We start from the raw sequence: 25,098 nt of genomic DNA on the forward strand, positions 1-25,098 counted from the left end.
ATTTCCGTATGTGTTCCGTTTTTTTTGCGGACCCATTGACTTGAATGGAGCCACGGAACGTGATTTGCGGCCAAATATAGAACATGTTCTTTCAACGGAACGGAAACGGAATGCATACGGAACACATTCCCTTTTTTTGTGGAACCATTGAAATTAATGGTTCCGTATACGGAACGCAAAAAACGGCCCGCAAAACGGAAAAAAAACTGTAGTGTGAAAGAGGCCTTAGGCTACATGCACACAAACTTTGTTTGTTTCTGTGTCCGTTCCCTTTTTTTTGCGGATAGGATGTGGACCCATTCATTTCAATGGGTCTGCAAAAAATGCGGACAGCACACAGTGTGCAGTCCGCATCAGTATGTCCGTTCCGTAGCCCTGCAAAAAAAATAGAACATGTCCTATTCTTGTCCGTTTTAGGCATTGTTACAATGGATCCACGAAAAAAGAACGGATGGCATACGTTTTGTTTTTTTGCGGACCGCAAAACGCATACGGTCGTTTGCATGTAGCCTAAGTGGAATTTCCAGTTTGTATAATATCTTCCATAATGCGAAACCATATATATATATATATATATATTTACTGCCATTTAAAAAAAGAAGCAAACTGCTTATTCAGGGCTTAACCATCTCGATCATCATACTTATTTTTGTACGGTTTAGGCCTTGTTCCCACACCAGTTATTTGATCAGTTATTGTGAGCCAAAACCAGGTGCGGGTCAAAAACAGGTGCAGATCTTTCCATTATATCTTATCTCTGTGTAGCCTCCACTCCTGGTTTTGGCTCACAAAAACTGATGGAAATAACTGATCAAATAACAGACATGTGAACAAGGCCTTAGGCCCAATACACACAGCTATAGTAAAATTTGACCAAGAACAACATCTCCATGGAGTTAGTATGTCCTCCCTGTGCTTGTGTGGGTTTCCTCCCACACTCTGAAGACATACTGGGAATTTAGATAGTAAGCCCCAAAGGGGACAGCGAGTGATGATAATGTCTGTAAAGTACTGTGGAATATGCCAGCACTATACAGGTGAAACTCGAGTAGTAGCACACAGATTTCATAAAAAATAAACAGGGAAACAGTATAGAATCTTATGGAGGTATAGAAATTTCCACTGGACAACTAACTTAGGCCTCATGCACACGACAGTATTTTTTCACGGTCCGCAAAACGGGGTCCCGTTGTTCCGTAATCCGTTTCATTTTTTTTCTCCGTGTGTCTACCTTGAATTTTGGAGGATCACCAGACATGAAAAGTGAAAAAAAAAAATCAAGTCAAGTTTGCCTTGAAAATGATAGGAAAAAAACTGACACGGATCACAATCTTGTGTGCCTCCGTGTTTTTTCAGGGACCCATTGACTTGAATGGGTCCGAACCGTTGTCCGTGAAAAAAATAGGACAGGTCATATTTTTTTGATGGACTGGAAACACTGATCACGGATGCGGATGACAAATGGTGCATTTTCCGAGTTTTCAACGGACCCATTGAAAGTCAATGGGTCCGCAGAAAATCACGGAAAACGGAACAACGGACTCGTAACCCAACAACTGTGTGTGCATGAGGCCTTATACAGACAATAATACTGCCAATCGGTAGCAATTCTGTGGGGTATGTATGAGTTGTGTGCATGAGGTCCTAATGCCATTGTTTATAGGAGAATTCCAGCTTTTCGAAACCGATGACCTATCCTCCTGAGCCTGACACTCCAGCGCCCCAACAATCAGCTGTTTGTGTCAGAACTAAACAGTTAACGAGGCCGGAAGGAGAACACTCGGTCCACAACGGAGGATGCACAGATTCCTGTACAATAAATGTTATGCTCGGCAAACAGTCACTTATGTATTTCTATGCATGGCACTTTCCCTGCACTGAGGAGTACACTGACTGGCACAGCTATAGTGTGGCGTCCGACATGGCCAATATTACAGCTTACTCGCAACCAATAGGTGACATAAGGGGCAAGTAAGGAGCTTGTTGTTATTGTGGCTACATTTTCACGACAGTGAAAAAGAGTCCAATTAAAAACAGCAAAATGGTCAATTTTTAACGTTTTTTTCCACTGATGCCTTTCTGAAAAACAAACATTAAAAAGTCCCCTTTGATTGTATGTGGCTATCAGTCCATGACAATGGACAAAATAGGATATCTCCTATTTTTTATGTCCATTATTCACTGGCTGTCAAAAAAAATGGCCATGTGAATAACCCCATAATAAGAGGCTGCAGCTGCCTCTTGTTTAACCCCTTCACTACCAAGCCACTATTACCTTAAATCCCAGGCAGATTTTTGCAAATCTGACGTATCACGTTATGTGGTAATAACTTTAAAACACTATTCTTATCCAAGCCATTCTCAGATTGTTTTCTCGTCACATATTGTACTTCATGACAGTGGTAAAATGGAGTAAAAAAATTTAATTTATTTATAAAAAAATACCAAATTTACCAAATATTTTGAAAAAAAATTCCAAATTTAAATTTCTATACTTTTATAATAGCAATAACTCCAAAAATAGTTACTACTTTACATTCCCCATATGTCTACTTCATGTTTGGAAAATTTTGTGAATGCCATTTTATTTTTGGGGACGTTAGAAGATTAGAAGCAAATCTTGAAATTTTTCAGAAAATTTCCAAAATCCACTTTTAAGGACCAGTTCAGGTCTGAAGTCACTTTGTGAGGCTTACAAAATAGAAACCACCCAAAAATGACCCCATTTTAGAAACTACACCCCTCAAGGTATTCAAAACTGATTTTACAAACTTGGTTAACCCTTTGGGTGTTCCACAAGAATTAATGGAAAATGGAGATGAAATTTCAGAATTTCACTTTTTGGGCAGATTTTCCATTTTAATAAATTATTTTCCACTAACAAAGCAAAGGTTAACAGCCAAACAAAACAATAGTTATTGCCCTGATTTTGTAGTTTACAAAAACACTCCATATGTGGTCGTAAACTGCTGTACGGGCAGACGGAAAGGAATGCCATATGGTTTTTGGAAGGCAGATTTCACTGGGCTAATTTTAAGCTGTCATGTCACATTTGAAGACGCCCTGATGCACCCCTAGAATAGAAACTCCAAAAAAAGACCCCATTTTGGAAACTAAGGGATAAGGTCGCAGTTTTCTTGGTACTATTTTAGGGTACATAAGATTTTTGGTTGCTCTATATTACACTTTTTGTGAGGCAAGGTAACAAAAAATAGCTGTTTTGGCACAGTTTTTATTTTTTGTTATTTACAGTGTTCATCTGACAGGTTAGATCATGTGCTATTTTTGTAGAGCAGGTTGTTAGACGCAACAATACATAATAAAGCATTTTTGAAAAAAAATATTTTTTTATAGTGTCTCCATATTCTGAAAGTATTTTTTTGTTTTGTTTTTTGGGCGACTGTCTTATGTAGGGGCTCATTTTTTGCGGGATGAGATGACTATTTGATTAGCACTATTTTAGGGTGCACATGACTTTTCGATCGTTTGCTATTGCACTTTTTGTGATGCAAGGTGACAAAAAATGGCTTTTTTTCACACCGTTTTTTTACGGTGTTCATCTGAGGGGTTAGGTTATGTGATATTTTGTTAGAGCAGGTCGTTACGAACGTGGCAATACCTAATATGTAAAAAAATTTTTTTATTTATGTAAGTTTTAGAAAAAACTTATAGGGATGTTTACCATCTAGGTTAAGTACCAAGTCACTGACTATAGGACAGTTTTAAAAATTAACATAACAAATCTTTATTAGTATAGCCTTTAAAAGTAAAGTGATCCCTTTCCATAAATAGGCCAAATCAATGCTGGGATGGATGGGTATACAACATGCGTGCAGTATCGTAGTGCTGCCTGCTAGTCCAGTTTGTATATTTGCAGTTGTGTATTTCCCTATTCCATCTCAGAAGTGATGTCCTGTGGGGCTTTAATTCCTGTATCGCCCAACTACACTACATCACAAATCACAATTAAATCTAGGGTCCTTATAGTATTGTACTGATCTGTTGTTTGCCAGATCAATAGCGGACCCTATCTACCGCTAAGCTAAACAGAAAGAGCAGGACAAGGAGGAGCTGATAATCATAGGGACATATGAAGCAGGACACGCGTTAGTGAAGGACTTAGTCGTCACTGGGGCATTCTCAAAACTGACCCCAACATAAGTGACCTCATAGGGTCAGCACTTTCTATTACATATCGACGTGGCCGTAATCTTAAGGACCGCCTAGTACACGGCTTCACACAACCCTCACAACCGCAGTCCTGGATAACATATGACATAAAAGGGAACTACAGAGGTAGTGAATGCATTGCGTGCAAGTCTATAAAAACAGGCAAAACATTTATAAGTACGGTGACCTCCCAACAATATGACATAAGAACGTTCATCAATTGCAGAACCGCCGGAGTAATATATTTAATAACTTGCTCCTGCGGTCTTCAATATGTTGGGAAAACTATCCACGAATTTAGACACCGCATTGGGGAATGCCTTGGAGACATCCGAAATAAGAGACACCACCCTGGCAAGACATGTGACACAGAGGCACAGGGGGTGACTTAAAGACAATTAGCTTCCAGGGCATTGAACAAAAGAGGCAATCTATAAGGGGAGGTGACCTAGATACCAAACTACTACGCAAGGAACTGGAGTGGATATTTCTGCTTCGTACAGAAAAGCTAAACTAATAAATATTATATTTATATACATTTTTGTAGTGTGTCTTTTTGGGTTTTCTATTTATATGACTACACACTTGGTTTAGAATCATTGGTGTGTTGTGGGATTATCCTGGCCGTAGGAATTTGATGGAGTTAAAGGGAATATTACACACCAGCCACACACAAGGACTAAAACATGGTGGTACTGAGCAACATTGGAGAGGTACTTGGCTGGGGTTTTAATACCTCGGGGGTTAAATGTTCAGATTTCCCATGGACAGAGGTATTATGGTGAGTGTTGTCAAAAATGACAAAACAAATAGTGTAGTCCCATTTCTTTGTTCTCTCTGGTTGGGATTATTTTTCCACCTTTGTTACATTTATTGTAGATACCGAGTGTACAGTCGTGGCCAAAAGTTTTGAGTGACACAAATATTAGTTTTCACAAAGTTTGCTGCTAAAATGCATTATTCTTCACCAAACTGTTGTTGGAAGAAGTTGCTGTTGTAGGGTGTTTTGGTACCATTCTTTATTCATGGCTGTGTTTTGGGGCAAAATTGTGAGTGAGCCCACTCACTTGGATGAGAAGCAACCCCACACATGAATGGTCTCAGGATGCTTTACTGTTGGCATGACACAGGACTGATGGTAGCGCTCACCTTTTCTTCTCCGGACAAGTCTTTTTCCAGATGCCCCAAACAATCGGAAAGAGGCTTCATCGGAGAATATGCCTTTACCCCAGTCCTCAGCAGTCCATTCACCATACTTTCTGCAGAAGATCAATCTGTCCCTGATGTTTTTTTCTGGAGAGAAGTGGCTTCTTTGATGTCCTTCTTGACACCAGGCCATCTTCCAAAAGTCTTCGCCTCACTGTGCGTGCAGATGCGCTCACACCTGCCTGCTGCCATTCCTGAGCAAGCTCTGCACTGGTGGCACTTCGATCCCGCAGCTGAATCCTCTTTAGGAGACGATCCTGGCGCTTGCTGGACTTTCTTGGACGCCCTGAAGCCTTCTTAACAAGAATTGAACCTCTTTCCTTGAAGTTCTTAATGATCCTATAAATTGTTGATTGAGGTGCAATCTTAGTAGACACAAAATCCTTGCCTGTGAAGCCATTTTTATGCAACGCAATGATGGCTGCACGCGTTTCTTTGCAGGTCACCATGGTTAACAATGGAAGAACAATGATTTCAAGCATCACCCTCATTTTAACATGTCAAGTCTGCCATTTTAATTCAATCAGCCTGACATAATGATCTCCAGCCTTGTGCTCGTCAACATTCTCACCTGAGTTAACAAGACTATTACTGAAGTGATCTCAGCAGGTCCTTTAATGACAGCAATGAAATACAGTGGAAAGGTTTTTTGGGATTAAGTTAATTTTCATGACAAAGAAGGACTATGCAATTCATCTGATCACTCTTCATAACATTCTGGAGTATATGCAAATTGCTATTATAAAAACTTAAGCAGCAACTTTTTCAATTTCCAATATTTATGTAATTCTCAACTTTTGGCCACGACTGTACAATTGTTTTTATGCATTTTATTTTAATATATTTATTTATTTTTTCTTCAAAGAATATGTCCGCCTGAGGGGAATAAGATTTATACGTCTAGTAGAATGAGGATGAATAAGTGAAGAAGTAGAGAGAAAAAGTGGAAATAAAGAACTAAATGGAATAATAAACAATAAAGGAGAGAAATGAAAAATAAAAGAAATATGGAATAGAAAATATGACTCAGAATGGAATATTAATATACACCATTTAAACACTCTGCCACTTATAAATCACAGGCCTACTAATGATGACCACATAGATTATCATGTTGAATAGAAGGAAAATATCAAGAATTCACGTGTTTTACTGTTATTTATTTATATTATATTTATAACGAAGTAACGGATGTTATTTTTTCACTTTACACACTGGCACTTTATTTTTGTCACTTTTTGCACATTTTCTGCATGCCATTCACTTATTTTATTACATTTTATTTGTTTTCTTTAGATCAATATAAACCATCATTAGATGAATAAATATAATGTGTGATAATGGTTCACAATTGTGCACATACTCCTTCTGTAAAATCATGTTTTGTTTTTTTAATAAAATTTACACAGCACCGATCCTAAACCCGAACGTCTGTGAGGAAGTCTGGGTCTGGGTACCAAACATGCCGATTTTACTCACGCACGTGCAAAACGCATTAAAATGCTTTGCAATCGCGCATTTTCCCACAACTCACCCGCATCTTGTCCGGCCCTCACACGCAACGCCCGTGTGAAAGAGGCCTTAATCTGTCAAGCTGATTTAAGACAGATGGCTTTAATTCGAGAGAAATGAATTTCTGGTGCCGTTTGACAGTATACATAAATTACTTTGTAGTTTATTTTTTTATTTTTTGCATTGTAAATATAGAAAAAGCTAGTTATTGTTTATACTGTACACAATTCACACTGAATAACACGTTAAGGGAGTTGTTCAGGTTATATTGGTTTATGGTTACCTAATAGGTGTAGTTTTTTTTTTTTTTTTTACATAATGTTTGTGCAATAAAATGTATTATGTAAAATAATCCCTTTATTTTTTTTTTGCTAGCTTTTTTATTAAAAAATTTGTTAAATGTATTACATTTTTAAAAAATCCCATTAAAGACTGTTTTACAAAATTATTTTATACTTATATATATATATATATATCCAGAAAAAAGAGCGGCACTCCGGTAGATAAAAGCAAAGTGAACCCTTTATTCACCCAGGTGGTGCAACGTTTCGGCTCCAAGCATGAGCCTTCTTCTGCTTGAAGAAGGCTCATGCTTGGAGCCGAAACGCTGCACCACCTGGGTGAAAAAAGGGTTCACTTTGCTTTTATCTACCGGAGTGCCGCTCTTTTTTCTGGATCCATTAATTGGGGCTGTAAGTCTAATCCCCTTGAGACGTGCACCCGCATTCCCTCTTTTGTGCCAGTGCCACCATTTTTCTTTATATATATATATATATATATATATATATATATATATATAAATAAAATAAATGAAATCCGCAGCACATCCAGGTAGTGAACAAGTAAAGGAAGCTTTAATCACCAAGCATGCGACGTTTCAATCCTCTCAATGGGATTTTTTTTCAAGCAGTCACTGCTTGAGAAAAATCCCATCGAGAGGATTGAAACATTGCATGCTTGGTGATTAAAGCTTCCTTTACTTGTTCACTACCTGGATGTGCTGCGGATTTCATTTATTTTATATTATTTGGAGGTGGATCGCCGACTCAGCCGCTGGCACTCCGTCTGTACCTTTCAGACAGTGGTGCTGCCCACATTCCTTGAGATATAGATAGATAGATTATATATATATATATATATATATATATATATATAAAGAAAGAGAGAGGCAGTGTGGGCAGCAGCAGTCAGTGTGGAGCGTGTCCTCACAGTAAAGTAAACAGAAGACGGACAAAATGGGCCACTTTAGAGCTATTTTCTAATAGAAATGTACAATTTCAGTAATTAAAGTATATTACAAAAATGGTCAGTATCACTGCCCTACACATTACAAAAAACAAATGACAGTTACATGTTACAACATTTTACCTTGTAGGTACTATACATTGCCCGGTGTGGCGCTCCGCTTTCTTTTATTTGCAGCCAAATACCCTAAAGATCCTTTTACATGGATCAACGTCACACACAATGACTGGGAACAAATAATTTGTTCATGATAATTGCCTGATCTTCAGAGGACGTGAGAGCTGCATTAACTTGCAGCAATCATCTCCTCTGTGATCACTTGTACCCATGGAGAATCATTCTTTCTGGGCAGCAGATCCCTATTAACACAGGGAGATGTGTTGCACAGAAATAATTTTTGGTCACCCAATAAGGCCTCTTGCACATGACCGTATGACTTTTTCAGTATTTTGCGGTCCGTTTTTAACGGATCCATTGTTCCTTTTTTTGTTTCCGTTGGGTTTCCGTTCCGTAGTTCTGCAAAAAATTTCTGTATGGTTTCCGTATGTTATCACAAACAGAAACATAACATTTTTAATCATTAATGTAATGAGCGTTATTTGCAGGCAATAATAGGACAAGTTCTATCTTCCAGCGGAACGGATATACGGAAACGGAATGCATACGGAGTACATTCAGGTTTTTTTGCGGAACCATTGAAATGAATGGTTCCGCATAGGGACCGCAAACGGAATCCACAAAGACTGAACAGAAGCGGAAAAAACTTTTGTGTGTGCAAGAGGTCTAAATGGATCAGGTGATTGCTGGCACCTTCACGCAGGCCAATTATTGGGCCAATTATCGGGAAGGAGCATTTCTAGAAAGGTTCATTCCAGGTAACTGGCCGAATTATCGGTCCGTGTAAAAGGACCTTAAGTAACATGGAAAATTTCCTTATCAGTCACATGCTGATGATAACATAGCTTGTATTCATACTGCAAATGAATGAGTCACCTGCCAGGTACTGGGTGGAGCACTGTTTTACAGTGAAAATATTGATAACAGAATAATGGCCTGCAGTTAATGATTACATTACATAAATGGGGAAAATCTACTGCAATGATAAATACACAAGCATGTTCTTAAAGAGGACCCATCTACCTCGCCTGACAAGGACGTTTTAGGAAATAATTGTATTCCCCATTAAATAATAATTCTGAAGCATCTTTTCTTAGAAATCTGAGCTGTGTCATTCCTACTATTTAAATGTATGAGTAAATTAACAAATGGGCGTTACTAGTTGTCAGCAATCTCTGGGCAGTGACAGGGACACACCACTTTAACACTCATTTGTTATTTAGCCATAAATTTCTAGTAAGCATAAAGTTGGATCCACACTTATTTATAATAAAAAAAAGTTGTGGAATGCATAAAAAAAATGAATAAATACAATTAAGAAGCATGCCTCTTAATAATTCCGGTGCATCCTCAGGTGGTGTACATATGCCAAAAAAATAAATCTAAGGCTACTTTCACACTAGCAGCAGGACGGATTCGACAGGCTGTTCACCCTGTCGGATCCGTCCTGCCGCTATTTCGCTGTGCCGCCGGACTGCCACTCCGTCCCCATTGACTATAATGGGGACAGGGGGTGGAGCTCCGATGTAGCAAGGCAGTGCACGGCGAGAGGCCGCCGGACTAAAAGTACTGCATGTCTGACTTTAGTCCAGCGGCCTCTCACCGCACACTGCCGTGCTGCACCGGAGCTCCGCCCCCGTCCCCATTATAGTCAATGGGGACGGAGCGGCAGTCCGGCAGCACGGCGAAATAGCGGCAGGACGGATCCGACAGGATGAACAGCCTGTCGGATCTGTCCTGCCGCAAGAGTGAAAGTACCCTAAGCTACCAAGGAGCAGTTTTCTGCCACACATACTGATAAATGTGTCAGCCAAAGAAAAACAGTGTTCTGATCAGCTGTGTGCACCACAGCTACAGTGCTCCAGACTAAAAAAAATACCTAGTAGCTCCTGAACTGAAAAATTTAGGAGCCAAATTAAATTTTTAGTCGCCAAACCGAATCCAAATTTTGGTATCGTGACAACGCTATGCCGATCAGATCGGCATAGGGTTGTTTTGATACCAAAATTTTTGATTCGCTTTCGACGCCATAAAAAAAGTATTGCGATACTCAATACCACGCGGACAAAAAAAAAAAAAAAACACCAAAAAAAGCCATGTGCACTCCGCATATTATGAAACGTTCGGCCCATAATAGAACAGTCCTATCCTATTTTTTGGGGTGACAAGGTGACTAAAAAAATTGCAAATCAAATGGTTTTTATTTATTTATTTCTGTTACGGCTCTCACCGCATAGGAGATATTTTTTAATAATGTAATAGTTTGGACTTTTCGGACGCAGCGCTATGTAATATGTTTATTTATTTATTGTTTATATATTTTATATGTAAAATTGGGAAAGGGGGGGGATTTAAACTTAATATTTCAGTGTTTGTGTTTTGTTTTTTTAACTTACTATTAGCCCCCTTAGGGGCTGGAACCCTTGTCCTATTCACCCTTATAGACCTCTATCAGGGTGAATAGGACCACACTCTCCCTGCTGCCCTGGGCTTTGTGCACACGGCAGCAGGGAGCTTACTATAGCAGCTAGAGCCCCACGATTACACTGCTGGAGCTCCGATCGGAACTGCCACTGCCACCAATGACTTTAATACTGAGGCGTTGTGGGGCGCACTGCGCCACCAATGTTTATTATACTGGGGTGTTGAGGGGGTGCACTGAGCCACCAATGTTTATTATACTGGGGTGTTGGGTGTTCGCACTGCGCCACCAATGTTTATTATACTGGGGTGTTGGGGGGGGGGGGGGGGTGCACTGCGCCACCAATGTAGATAACTGACCTGTTAATAAAAAAAAAAAAAAAGGAGGCGGGTGCCGGAATCAAATAGTCGGCACCCAACCTCTATGACAGGGAGCTGCGATCCGCTGCAGTTAACCCCTCAGGTTCTTCATAGATTTTTTTCCCCTATGGAGACAGTGTGCAGCCAAAACGACTGAACATGACAACACCAGCTCATCTCACACATGTGACCTATACTGCTTGGCGAACTTTTACCTGAATTGAGTGCAGAAAATTTATAGATGAAACATCTAAATCTTTATTTTATTTTTTATAATTCAATAGATTTCAATAGTCATTTACACCTGGTAACAGATGTTGGTCAATTTGCCTCAAAACCTCATATGCGCATAAATTTTGGAGCACAGGTGTTTATAAAGATGCAAAATTGGGTCTTGACACTTTGTAAAGCCAAAAAATTGGCATGGGGGGGTCATAATAAATGACCTCCCCCATTGCCTTTTTACGTTGGAAAGGAAATGTTGCTGCATTCACTTTGTGGTAGGGCTGAAACGATTACTCGATTAAATCGAGTAATTCGACACAAAAAAATCCTCGATGCAAATTTTTTGCATCGAAGATTCGTTTGTGTCATGTGACCACGGATCGGGAGTGAAGCGCTTGCTATTACTCCCGCTCCGTGGTCTCCTGCGGCGCTTGGAATACTTACCTTTCCAGCAGGCGGCCTCCGGACACTCCACAGTACGTCCATGGTCCCGCGCTGCTCTGACCTCCTGACGTACGCACGCCGTGACCCGACGCACCGTGTGACGTCAGGAGCAGAGCAGCGCAGAACGATGGAGTGTCGGCAGCGCCCCTGCTGGAAAGGTAAGTGGATGAAACCGAGGGGGTGGGGGCGCAACTAAGGCCAGGCGCCTGGAGTGCACAGCGTCATAGAAACCAGTGACGCTGTGCACTACGGGTGTCAGGAGGAGCATGGCAACAGAGCTGATGGCACAATGGGGGCAGAGCTGATGGCACAATGGGGGCAGAGCTAATGGGGCAGAGCTGCTGATGGCACAAGGGGGCAGAGCTGCTGATGGCACAAGGGGGCAGAGCTGCTGATGGCACAAGGGGGCAGAGCTGCTGATGGAACAAGGGGGCAGAGCTGCTGATGGAACAAGGGGGCAGAGCTGATGGCACTGGGGTGAGGGATTGCTGATGGCACTGGGGTGAGGGATTGCTGATGGCACTGGGGTGAGGGAGAGCTGATGGCACTGGGGTGAGGGAGAGCTGATGGCACTGGGGTGAGGGAGAGCTGATGGCACTGGGGGATAGTGGAGCTGATGGCACTGGGGGGGAACTGATGCACTTGGGCTGATCGCACAGTGGGGAACAAAGGGTGTTGGGGGCTAATGGCAGGGCGTCTGAGTTTTTATAAAGGAAAACAGTATTATTTTTTTCTTATTAGATTACTCGATTAATCGTAAAAAATAATCGATAGAATACTCGATTACCAAAATAATCGTTTACTGCAGCCCTACTTTGTGGGATAACTAACCTGATAATTTCACTCTCTGAATCTGTAGGATTACAGCAATACCAAACAAATATATAAATTTTTTATTACTTTTGAAAAATAAAACACCTGTAGGGTCCATTCACACGTCCGTAATTTGGGTCCGCATTAGTTTCCGCAATTTGCGGACTCATTCACTTTCAATAGGGCTGGAACGGATGCGAATCCGCATCAGTTTTTTCGGAATCCGCAATTCCGTTCCTGAAAAAAAATTCTTTCTATTCTTGCGGACCAGAAAAGGCATTTTCTATTATACTATTATATTGTCTGTGATGTGCGGTCCGCAAATTGTGGATCGCACATTGCAGGTGTCAGTGTTTTGCGGATCTGCAAAACACTTACGGACGTGTAAATGGACCCTTAACAAAAAAAGAGAACAAAATGTTTTTGCATTACATATCCTGAGACCCAAAACGTTTTTATTTTTCTCTCTACAAAGCTGTGTAAGGACTTGATGTTTGCAGGAAAACGTGTAGTTTACATTGGTATGATTTTGGTTTATATACAATGTTTTGATTGCTTTTAGTTATTTTTTTGGATGGAAGGTAAGAAAAAACGAAATTCTAGCATTTTTTATGGCGTTTACTATGTGATAATTGTATAGTTCAGGTTCTTACAAATGCAGCAATACTAAATATATGGTAGGGTTAATTTTTTTCATTGAAAATAATTTTTAAATGGAAAAAGCTGTGTGTTTTTTTTTAACTTGGAGTCTCTTTTTTAAATGAAACTTTAATATAATTTACAGGTTTACAGACTTTCACATGCGATTTTTATTTTATTTTTTCGATCGCTTCCATAATACACTGTACTAATGTAGTGCAGTCTATTATGCTGTCAGTAGAAAATTGACAGGCAACCTATTTGGCCATGCTGGAGGCAAGAACTGAAGGCAGACCTGCAGATCTTAACTGGACCCCTGACTGCCATAAACAGACATCGGCACCCTGTAATCTCATTCGCTGGGATGCTGATGACTGACAGTGGGGCTAAATGGCTGGGATCAGTGATTCTGCAAATCCAGGCTGTTAGAGCAGGGACTTGGCTGTTATGAGAGAGCCGAACTTCTGCTCTTCACTGCATGGGAGACCCATGCAATGCTTAGGCTACTTTCACACTCTCGTTTTGGCTTTCCGTTTGAGAGATCATTTCAGGGCTCTCACAAGCGGTCCAAAACGGATCAGTTTTGCCCTAATGCATTCTGAATGAAAAAGCATCCGCTCAGAATGCATCAGTTTTCCTCCGATCAGTCTCCATTCTGCTCTGGAGACGGACACCAAAACGCTGCTTGCAGCATTTTGATGTCCGCCTGACAGTGCGGAGCCAAACAGATCCGTCCTGGCACACAATGTAAGTCGATGGGGACGGATTGTTTTCTCTGACACAATAGAAAATGGATCTGTCCCCCATTGACTTTGAGATCATAATGGATCCATCTTGGTTATGTTACAGATAATACAAACGGATCTGTTAATGACGGAGGCATTCGGTTGTATTATTGTAATGGAAGCGTTTTTTTCAGATCCATGATGGATCCGCAAAAACGCTAGTGTGAAAGTAGCCATAGACTAGGCCATCGTATAAGGTCGGAGGCCTAGCCTGAGAGCCCTTAGGCTACATCCATATATGCATTTGGTAAATTCGGTAGTCTGTTCTGGCAGAGGAGCAGACTACTGGAATTATCTATCCGCAAAACTGGGCACCACTGTAGCCCACCAGATCCTTATTTACTATAATGGGATCCGTTGCGTGTCCAGCAAGAATGACGGCGTTCTTCTGGGGGAAAAAAGAACGTATGCATAAAGTGGTAATCTTCCGTCAGAAAGACAGCATTTAGGCAAGAAGCCCAACAAATCGCATTATAGTGAATGGGGATCCAAAGGGCCCTGGTGGTGTCCAGCTATGACGATTACGGTAATCCAGACTACTGGGTGCAGATTGTGAACCTAGCCTAAGTGAACACTGTAAAAAAGGCTTATTAGTGGTCACAAAGGGCTTAGCCAGTTTCCTATCCAGACATTACAGCGGCGAGCAGGTGTAATTGCAGCTCCTCCAACCCATTCACTTCAATTCACTGCAATTACACATGCTCACCACTGCGATGTCAACGGCAAGTAGGTAAACGATGAAAAGAAGCGTTAATTTTTAACGTAAATTTGTTTTCCCTTAGTCCTAACAGCAGCACAAGTGGGGAGTTCTCCCCTGTGAAACTAGTAGGACAGGTGGAATTTTTGATGATAATAAATTTCCTACCAAGTAATAATTAAATAATTAGTAAAACCCACCCCTATAAAGGGCAGACTGCCCATAATTCAGTGCTTTATAACAAGTAGAAACAAACAAGGGTGGGAAATTTGTGTGCTGCTGTTAGGACTAAGGGAAAACAAATTTACGTTAAAAATTAACGCTTCCCTTACGTCCTAACCAGCAGCACAAGTGGGGACTTAGCAAGTAACCCAACAAATTGGGAGGGCCTTTCCCAGGTATAATTATAATTATATATATATATATTTATTTATTTATTTTTTATGAGAGGGCGGCAGACAGAATGGTACGTCCGAATGTTACCCCCTCCGAACGCCTAGAGTCTAGGCGATAGTGTCTAATGAAAGTGCTGTGGGAGCTCCAGGAAGCCGCAGCACAAATCTGTTCAAGTGGAACGAGATTCTTTTCCGCAAAAGAAGTAGATATTGCCCTCGTGGAGTGGGCGGTGATAAAGGATAGAGGAGCCAAGCCTTGGGATAAAAAGGCTTCCCGGATTGCCTCCTTTACCCATCTACTTAGATAGGGTTTAGAGGCTTTTAGACCTTTGCTTTTACCAGAAAAGGAGAGTAGTAGGTGTTCCGATTTCCTAAAGTTCGCAGTCCTGTCCAGGTAGATTTTTAGATTTCTGGAAATGTCCAAGGAGTGAAGGGCTTCCTCTTCAGGAGATGATGGAGTAGGACCGGCAGGGAGATGGTTTGATTTTGGTTACCGAATGAGGGAACCTTAGGAGCAAAGGTCGGTAGAAATCTCAACAGGACAGAGTCCTGGAGAAAGAGGGTATAAGGCTCAGTGGCAGCTAGGGCCTGTAATTCTCCAATCCTTTTGGCCGAAGTTATGGCCAGTAAAAATGTGACCTTTAAGGATAGAAACCTAAGGTCTACATTTTCTAAGGGTTCAAAGGGGGGAGAGGATAGCCCCTTTAGAACAATGGATAAATCCCATTCAGGGATAGGTCTCAGGATTCTAGGTTTTAATCTTTCGGCTCCCTTGAGGAACCTCCTGAGTAGGGGGTCTTGAGATAATGGTCTACCTAAAGAGGCAGAGAGAGCACTGATGTGGACTCAGAGTAGACGGGAGTGTGAAATAGTTCTCAAGACCTCCGCAGAAAGCCCTCTAGCTTCTAGTAGGGGCCTGTCAATCTCCAGGCTGTCAGATTGAGTTTCTTTAGATCTAGGCAGGGGCCTGTGTCCTGATACACAAGGTCCTGCATTAGGGGAATTCTCCAATATGTGCCCTGACTCATCTTCATGAGCTGGGTGAACCAAGACCTCTTCGGCCAGAATGGTATTATTGCAATGACCGGGGTCTGGTCTTGTCTGATTTTCGTCAATACCCGTGGTATCATGGAAAGCGGAGGGAATATGTATGCCAGCCTGAACCTCCATGGAATGGACAGAGCGTCTATCGCCAAAGGGTTGTCCTCCTTGTAGAGGGAGCAGAACTTGTCCACCTTCGCGTTCAACCGGGTCGCCATCAAGTCGATCTCCGGAGTACCCCAACGTACAGTGATCTGGGAGAAGATGTCTCTGTTCAGTGACCATTCGCCTGGAACTGGTAGACCCCGACTGAGTCGATCTGCAACTATGTTGAGATCTCCCCTGATGTGAACCGCGGATAGGTGGGATAGACTGAGCTCTGCCTAAGAGAGAATTAGACCAACTTCGTGGAGAAGAGGTTGAGATCTCGTACCTCCCTGTCTGTTGATGTAAGCGACCACAGTCGTGCTGTCCGAACGGACTCTCACCGCCTTTCCGCGGATGAGAGGAGCAAAGTGATAAAGAGCTAGACGTACAGTTCTTAGTTCTCTCATATTGGACGAGAGAAGCCTCTCCTGTGGAGTCCAGATACCTTGTACTGGACTGTCTTCCAGATGGGCTCCCCAACCTAGAAGGGAGGCGTCTGTGGTCAACGTGATCCAACAAGGTTGAATCAAGGACTATAAACCCACTATAAACCCCAGGAATACAGTGGAAGGCAGAATCTGGGATTTTTCCCAATTTATCAGCCAGCCTAACCGCTGGAGAGTCTGAAGAGCCAGATGAAGATGGGTCTGAAGAACGTCTAGAGACGCCGCTTTTAAGAGACGGTCTAGATATGGCACAATGTCTAGTCCTTGAAGCCTGAGCTTGGCAACAACCGGAGCCACAACCTTGGTAAAGGTGTGGGCAGCGGAAGAGATGCCAAAGGGTAGAACAGCAAACTGGCAATGCTTTACCACACCTTTAATGGAGACCGCAACTCTTAGGAACTTTCGGTGAGTTGGATGAATAGGGACATGAAGATAAGCGTCCTTTAGATCTATAGTGACCATGAGGTCTCCGGGATTTAGAATATTGATTAAGGAACGGACAGTCTCCATTTTAAAGCGCTTCTGCCTTATGAAGAGATTTAGGTAGCGCAGATCTATTATCATGCGCCAGTCTCCAGAAGGCTTTGGGACTAGAAATATGGGGGAATACACCCCTCGCCCTCGTTCGTGGGAGGGAACCTCCTCTAGGGCTTTTTTGTGAATATAAAGGAGGACTGCGTCCTCCAGGATCTTTTGTTTGATTTGGGATAAAGGTCGGGTTAACACAAATTTCTCCTGAGGGGGAGACACGAAATCTATCGTGTAACCAAACAAAATTATATTTAGGACCCACTGGTCCGGGATCTCTTGCAGCCAGGTCTGCTGAAAAAAACTTCAACGACCGGAGGAGCAACTGGAAGTTGTGCATTGCAAGGAGGGTCTGGAGGGGAAGGGAGAAGGTAAGCGGGAGAGTCATAGGTCCGCCTTACGTTCGCTGCCTCTACCACGACCGCGTCCGCATCTGGAGGACGCCTGACGCCTCTGGGATCTCGAGGGGCCCTGAGGTCTTGTGTTTCTGGACCTACTGCGACCCCGAAAGGACTGTTGAGGGAGATTTTTCCCTTTTTTATCTGCCAAGCTTTCCATGAGCTTATCTAGCTCAGAACCAAATAGCCTTCCTGGCTCATAGGGTAGGCCACATAAGTTGAACTTGGTGGTGTTATCAGCGACCCATGGTCGTAACCAAAGGGGCCTACGGCTGTCAGAAGAAAGCGCCATACTTTTCGCAGCCAGCTTCAAGTGCTGCGCAGAGGCGTTGCATAGAAAATCCACTCCTAATAGGAGGGTCTTAAATTGGTCCAGAATGTCCATTCTGGCCACTCCGGCCTCTAGGTCAGCCTGAATTCTTAGGATGCGGGAACGTACAAAGTCCGCGGTCTCAGAGGAGGCGACAGCTACTGACGCGGAAGCTGCCGCAGCAGAATAATTGCGCCTTAAGGTGCATTCGACCTTTCGGTCTAACGGGTCCTGGAGATTACTACCGTCATCTGACGGGACTAGGGTCCTTTTGGACAATTTGGATATCGCCATGTCAACCTTTGGAGGCGGTACCCAAAGGTCAGACTCAGATTCCTGGAGGGGAAACATGAGTTTAAACCTCTTGTTGAGGACTGGACCTTCTCTGGATGTTTCCATTCCGTAAGCATAAAACGTTTAAGGTTTTCATCCACTTTGAAGGTTCTTAACCCCCTAGAGGTGGATGGCGGAGCTTCCCCTTGCTCAACATCCCGATCCCTTGACCGAATGGAGCGTAAAAGCCTTTGAGTTTTCTCGGCTGGGAATCTTCGTCGTCAGAGGAAGAAGAAGAATGGTCGTCCACGGAGATCGCTTCCAGCATGGGCATCGGACCCGAAGATGATTCTCTTGGTCTCTTTGAGGCGAGGGCGCTCTTAATTTCGGAAATGGAATTTCCCATGAAGTCCTTTATCCACTCAAACATGTCGCTTACAGTCGGTTGCGCGAGAGGGGGACGACATGATGGACACCGATTGTACTCATAGGAGTCCGGCATTGGCATCTCGCAGGAAGCGCAGACTAAATGTCTCTGCTTGCGGGCCGTTTTCCCGCGCTGATCACCGTTAGGGGATGCCATCTGGAAAGAAACTTTCAGTTTAGTAGTAATAGCCACAGACTGTAGCTTTAGCTCTCAGTAGTAGTTAGCAGGCACAGAACTGTAGCCTTAGCTCTCTGCTCAGAAAGAGGAAGTACTCCTCTTGTTGTGGGCTTATATAGGTGGAATAGCTCCACCTCTGACCTTAGCTCGGCCCCCTCTGCGATAGCTTCGCCTCACTTAAATCTTTCCCTGAAAGCCTAGGAATATTAGTTTTTAAAACATATATATATATTACATCTTATTCTTAATTCTGCCGCACGCGGCTCATATTACTAAAATACATCTGCATTTAGGATTAAACAAACCCGGCCGAAAACCGGAAGTCGTCAATGACGCACTTCCGGTCGGCTGTGCAGCAGGAGCCGGCGAAGAGACGCCGGCGATCCAAGCCCTGTAGGCGGACAGAGTGCCGATAGGCTCCGCCCCTGTAGCCTGGAACTGCCGCTACCACAGGTGCAGCATGCGGCGGATCGCGGACCAACGCCATGGGCAGAGGGGACCGGGAGCAACTTTTGGCCAGGAGCTAGGACCATCAGTCAAGTGGTAGGAAAAATTTTTATCCGAACGAAAAAGATTTTTTTTTTTTTTTTTAAGTAACAGGCCGCAGCCTGACCCGTCCTACTGTCCACAGGGACAGAGGAAAAAAAGCACTGAATTATGGGCAGTCTGCCCTTTATAGGGGTGGGTTTTACTAATTATTGAATTATTACTTGGTAGGAAATTTATTATCATCAAAAATTCCACCTGTCCTACTAGTTTCACCGGGGAGAACTCCCCACTTGTGCTGCTGGTTAGGACGTAAGGGAATGCAAGGTTCATATGAGCACTGTGGACCCCGCCACCAATCTGAGGCTAGACATCGTTGAGGGAAAAAACTACATGAAGAAAACAATAGTGGGCAAACAAATGTGTAAAGAAAATATCACAAAAAAACACACCAAAATACTGGTGAAAAATATACGGTAGCCGAATTAATGTGTGCAAGCCTAAATGAAAAAGGGGGTTGCACATAGTTTTTGTTGTGGCCAGGTGTACATGTTGGCAAATAGGAAATTATAAAACATCCTACAACTGATTTTTATTTTTATTTTTTTTCAAATTAAAGGGCATTTCCGAGTGTTTTATATTGATGACCTGTCCTCAGGATAGGTCATCAGTATCTGATAGGTGGTGGTCCGACTCCCAGGAACCCTGCCAATCAGCTGTTTGAAGAGGCTGTGGAACACCTTAATACAGTGTTGTCAATTGGATAGCGACTATGCTTGGTATCACAGCTTAGCCCCTTTCACTTGAACGAGACAGCTGCTCCTAGGCCACGTGACAGATGAACATGACATCACTGGCCTAGGGCAACCTGTGAGCACTGCAACCTCTTCAAACTGATAATCAGCGGGGTTCCAGGAGCCAGACCACCGCCCATCAGATTCTATGGGGGGTCAGGAGATACAGCCATCATCTAAAATATATAGCCAGAGCTGGATTTACACAGCCCAACCTTCGGAGTGCTTCCTTAAAGACAATCTGCTCCTCACAGCATCTAAATGTGCCTTAAAGAGGACCTTTCACTAGAATAAAACATCTAAACTAACTATACAGACATGGAGAGCGGCGCCCAGGGATCTCCCTGCACTTACTGTTATCCCTGGGCGCCGCTCCGTTCTCCCGTTATAGCCTCCAGTATCTTCATAGTTAGGCTCCACCCAGGGGAACCTGCCGGCGTCTCATTATCCCAGGCTGTAGCGCTTGCCAATTACAGCGCTCAGCTCATAGCCTCAGAGAAAAAAAAGCCTCTCAGGCTATGAGCTGAGTGCTGCGATTGGCCAGCGCTACAGCCTGGGAGAATGAGACGCCGGCAGGTTCCCCTGGGTGGAGCCTAACTATGAAGATACCGGAGGCTATAACGGGAGAACGGAGCGGCGCCCAGGTATAACAGTAAGTGCAGGGAGATCCCTGGGCGCCGCTCTCCATGGCTGTATAGTTAGTTTAGATGTTTTATTCTAGTGAAAGATCCTCTTTAAAGAGGATTTGCCACTTCAGCAAATAGCATTTATTATGCAGAGAAAGTTTCCATGGTTACGACCACCCTGCAGTCCAGCAGTGTGGCTGTACTTGTACACTATAAAAAAAAAAGTACCAGCCTATGTGAGCTCCCACGGTCCCGGCCAGCAGAGAGGCTGGCATTTTTTCCTATAGTGTGCAAGCACGACGACCACAGCTGGATTTACAGGGTGGTCGTAACCATGGAAACGAACATACAACATTCAAAAATTTTAAAAAATTCGCCATTTTCAAAATTGCAATTTTTCTTCTTTTAAAACAGAAAGTGATACCTCATTAAATATTTATTACTTGACATTCCCCATATGTCTACTTTATGTTTGCATCATTTTGTAAATGTCATTTTATTTTTTGGGGACGTTAGAAGGCTTAGAATTTTAGAAGCAATTCTAAAAAAAAAAATTAAGAAAATTTCCAATACCCACTTTTTAAGGACCAGTTCAGGTCTGAAGTCACTTTGTGGGGCTTACATAATAGAACCCCCCCCCCATAAATGACCCCATTGTAGAAACTACACCCCTGAAGTTACTCAAAACTAATTTTAAAAACTTTGTTAACCCTTTAGGTGTTGCACAAGAATTAAAGGGAAATGGAGATGACATTTCAAAATTAAACTTTTTTGGCAGATTTTCCATTTTAATCCATTTTGTTCTTTAACACATCGTGGGTTAACAGCCAAACAAAACTCAACATTTATTACCCTGATTCTGAGGTTTACAGAAACACCCCACATGTGGTCGTAAACTGATGTAAGGGCGCACGGCAGGGCGCAGAAGGAAAGGACGGTCACATGGTTTTTGGAAGGGAGATTTTGTTGGACTGGTTTTTAGACACCATGTCCAGTTTGAAGCTCCCCTGATGCACCCCTACAGTAATAACTCCCAAAAGTGACCCCATTTTGGAAACTAGGGGATAAGGTCACAGTTTTATTGGTACAATTTTGGGGTACATATGATTTTTAATCGCTCTATATTACATTTTTTGTGAGGCAAGGTAACCAAAAAATGGCTGTTTTGGCACTTTTTTTTTTTTTTTACAACGTTCATCTGATTAGATCATGCGCTTTTTTTTATAGCAGGTTGTTACGGATGCGGTGATATCAAATATGTCTACGTTCTTTGTTTCAGTTTTACATAATAAAGCATTTTTGAAAAAAATTAAAATGTTTTTGTGTCTCCATTTTCTGAACGCCATATTTTTTGCCAATCGTCTTGTGCAGGGGCTAATTTTTTGCAGGAAGAGTTAACGTTTTTATTGGTACCATTTTTGGGTACATATGATTTTTTGATCATTCATTATTACACTTTATGAGGCAAGGTGACCAAACAAATTGAAAACTGGTTGTTTTGGCACAGTTTTTATTTATTTTTACAGCGTTCACCTGAGGGGTTAGGTCACGTGATATTTTTATATAGCAGGTCCTTAAGGACGTGGCAATACCTAATAAGTATACTTTTTCTTATTTAAGTTTTACACAATAATAGCATTTTTGAAACCCAAAAAATTATGTTTTAGTGTCTCATGTTCTGAGAGCTATAGTTTTTTTTTGGAGGGTGATTGTCTTATGTAGGGGCTTTTTTTTTTGCGGGATGAGGTGACTGTTTTATTGGTACCATTTTGGGGGGCATACGCCTTTTTGATCGCTTGGTGTTGCACGTTTTGTGATGTAAGGTGACAAAAATTGCTTTTTTTTTTAAACAGTTTTCATTTTTTTACAGTGTTTAACGGACGGGGTGGATCATGTGATATATTTATAGAGCCAGTCGTTACGGACACGGCGATACCCAATATGGGTGTGTTTTGTTTTTTTTTTCTGTTTTTTTAAATATAAAATCAGGGGAAAGGGATGTTTTTTTTTTTCTTTTTTTACTTGAAATGTAATTTTTTTTAAATTAAAAACTCTTTTTTTGACTTTTTTTTTTAAACTTTATTTCTGTCCCACTCTGGGACTTTACTTTTGGGGGTACGTCAAAATGCGAGAACGTACCTGCCGCCATAACGTATTATTATGTCATGTGTTGGGAAGGGGTTAAAGGTCTGTCTCACTTCAGCAAGTGGCATTTATCATGTAGAGGAAGTTAATACAAGGCACTTACTAATGTATTTTTATTATCCATATTGCCTCCTTTGCTGGCTGGATTCATTTTTCTATCACAGTATACACTGCTCGTTTCCATGGTTATGACCACCCTGTAATCCATCAGTGGTGGTCGTGCTTGCACACTATAAGAAAAAATGCCAGCCTCTCTGGTGACGGACCGTGGGAGCTCATATAAGCTGGTGCTTTTTTCTATAGTGTACAAGCACGGCCATGCTGCTGGACTGCAGGGTGGTCGTAACCATGTAAATGCTATTTGCTGAAGTGGCAAAACCCGTATGACTTTTTGGGCAACTTTATTAAAAAAATGTTCTAAATGCCTTTAAAAATATTTTTGTAATATACTTTATAAATGGATTTTACTGGTTTACTAAAGAAATAGGCAAAGTCCTGAGTGCTTTACAATCAGTATACTCGCATATGGCTGACACATCAGCAGCGTACGGGTGTATTGTTTCCACTGTACTGGTCGAATAGGAGCCACAGTGAGCGTTATACAGGCAGGAGCCCACATCACTGCTCCTGCGTGTACTCCTCAGCTCAGCTAGATCCTGGCACAGCACATCGGTACCCCGGGGAAATGATCAGAGACCTATATACTTAGGGGTCATGCACACGACCGTTGTTTTATTCCGTGTCCGTTGTTCCGTTTTTCGTGATTTTCTGCGGATTCATTGACTTTCAATGGGTCCGTTGAAAACTCAGCTAATGCACCGTTTGTCATCCGCGTCCGTGATCCGTGGTTCCAGTGCGTCAAAAAAATATAACCTGTCCTATTTTATTCACGGAAAACAGTTCGCGGACCCATTAAAGTCAATGGGACCGTGAAAAAACGCGGAGGCACACAAGATTGTCCACGCGTTTTTGATCCTCCAAAAATAAAGGAAGACACACGGAAACAGATCACGGAACCCCATTTTGCGGAATGGAACACAACAACGGTCGTGTGCATGAGGCCTTACTAACACAGCCAGGACAGGGGCTGTTTCCCAGTCCTCAGGGCAGTACTTGGAGGAAAGAGAGATCAGACTACTGTCCTGACAGTGCGCTTTACAGTGGAAAACAAAAACACATAAAAATCACACAAATAAACTGTCCGTCTCCTCCTCCCTGTACCGATGCTCAGTATTAGCATACTGAGCGGGAAAAATACAGGGGGGCACAGCGGGGCGTAGGAGAGATATAAAAAAAAAAAACAGGCAGGGTGGCAGCATTATACCCCACAAGGAAAGGTATTTATCTTGCATAAGGCCCCTTGCAGACGAGCGTGTCCAGATTAGGTCCGGATGCGTTGCGTCTGCGATCAGGGAAAATCGTGCGAGTAGGTAGGCAATTGCAGTCAGTTTTGACTGCGATTGCATTCCGATGTTTAGTTTTTATCGCGCGGGTGCAATGCGTTTTGCACGCACGTGATAAAAAACTGACTGTGGTACCCAAACCCGGACTTCTTCACTGAAGTTCGGGTTTGGGTTAGGTATTCTGTAGATTTTAATATTTTCCCTTATAACATGGTTATAAGGGAAAATAATAGCATTCTTAATACAGAATGCTGCAGTTTTTCTGTTTACGAGGGCTGAAACCGTCTACTTAATCCACAATGCTGCCCAGAAATTGTGAGGGACATATTGGAGCCATTCCTGTGCAAAGCGCACCATGCGTACACTGAAAACGTTCACACTAGTGTACACCTTTTTAAATCCCTTCATGCTGCAAACACAGGGACTTGTGGGACAGAGTGGGATTCCCGCAACCACTAGCACTGGTGCCTTGCAGCACTGGGGTCTTAGGTTCGAATCCGACCAACGACAGCATCTGCATGGAGTTTGTATGTTCTCCCCATGTTTGCGTGGGTTAACTCCAGGTAATTCGGTTTCCTCCCACACTCACAAAGACATAGGCCCCGGATTAGGTCAGAATGCGTTCAGTGAAACTCGCACCATTTTGCAAACAAGTTCAGTCAGTTTTGTCTGCGATTGCATTCAGCTGTTCAGTTTTGTCAGCGTTTTTCACGTGAAAAAAAACGCTCATGTACACAGACACATTGAAATGAATGGGTCAGGATTCTGTGTGGGTCCTATGTGTCCACCTCACGCATTGCACCCGCGTGGAAAACTCGCTCGTGTGAAAGGGGCGTTACTGATCGGGAACTTATATTGTGAGCCCCAT

At 42.5% G+C, this 25,098-nt stretch overlaps 1 protein-coding gene across 1 annotated transcript in view; it reads right to left on the reverse strand.

The window, feature by feature from the left end:
* Positions 1 to 25,098, reverse strand: part of LOC121009490 (cysteine-rich and transmembrane domain-containing protein 1-like) — a 93,568-nt gene that overhangs the window by 62,979 nt on the left and 5,491 nt on the right. The window lies entirely within an intron of this gene.

This window comes from Bufo bufo, chromosome 1 (genome assembly GCF_905171765.1).
Source record: "Bufo bufo chromosome 1, aBufBuf1.1, whole genome shotgun sequence".
Classification (NCBI taxonomy): Eukaryota; Metazoa; Chordata; class Amphibia; order Anura; family Bufonidae; genus Bufo; species Bufo bufo.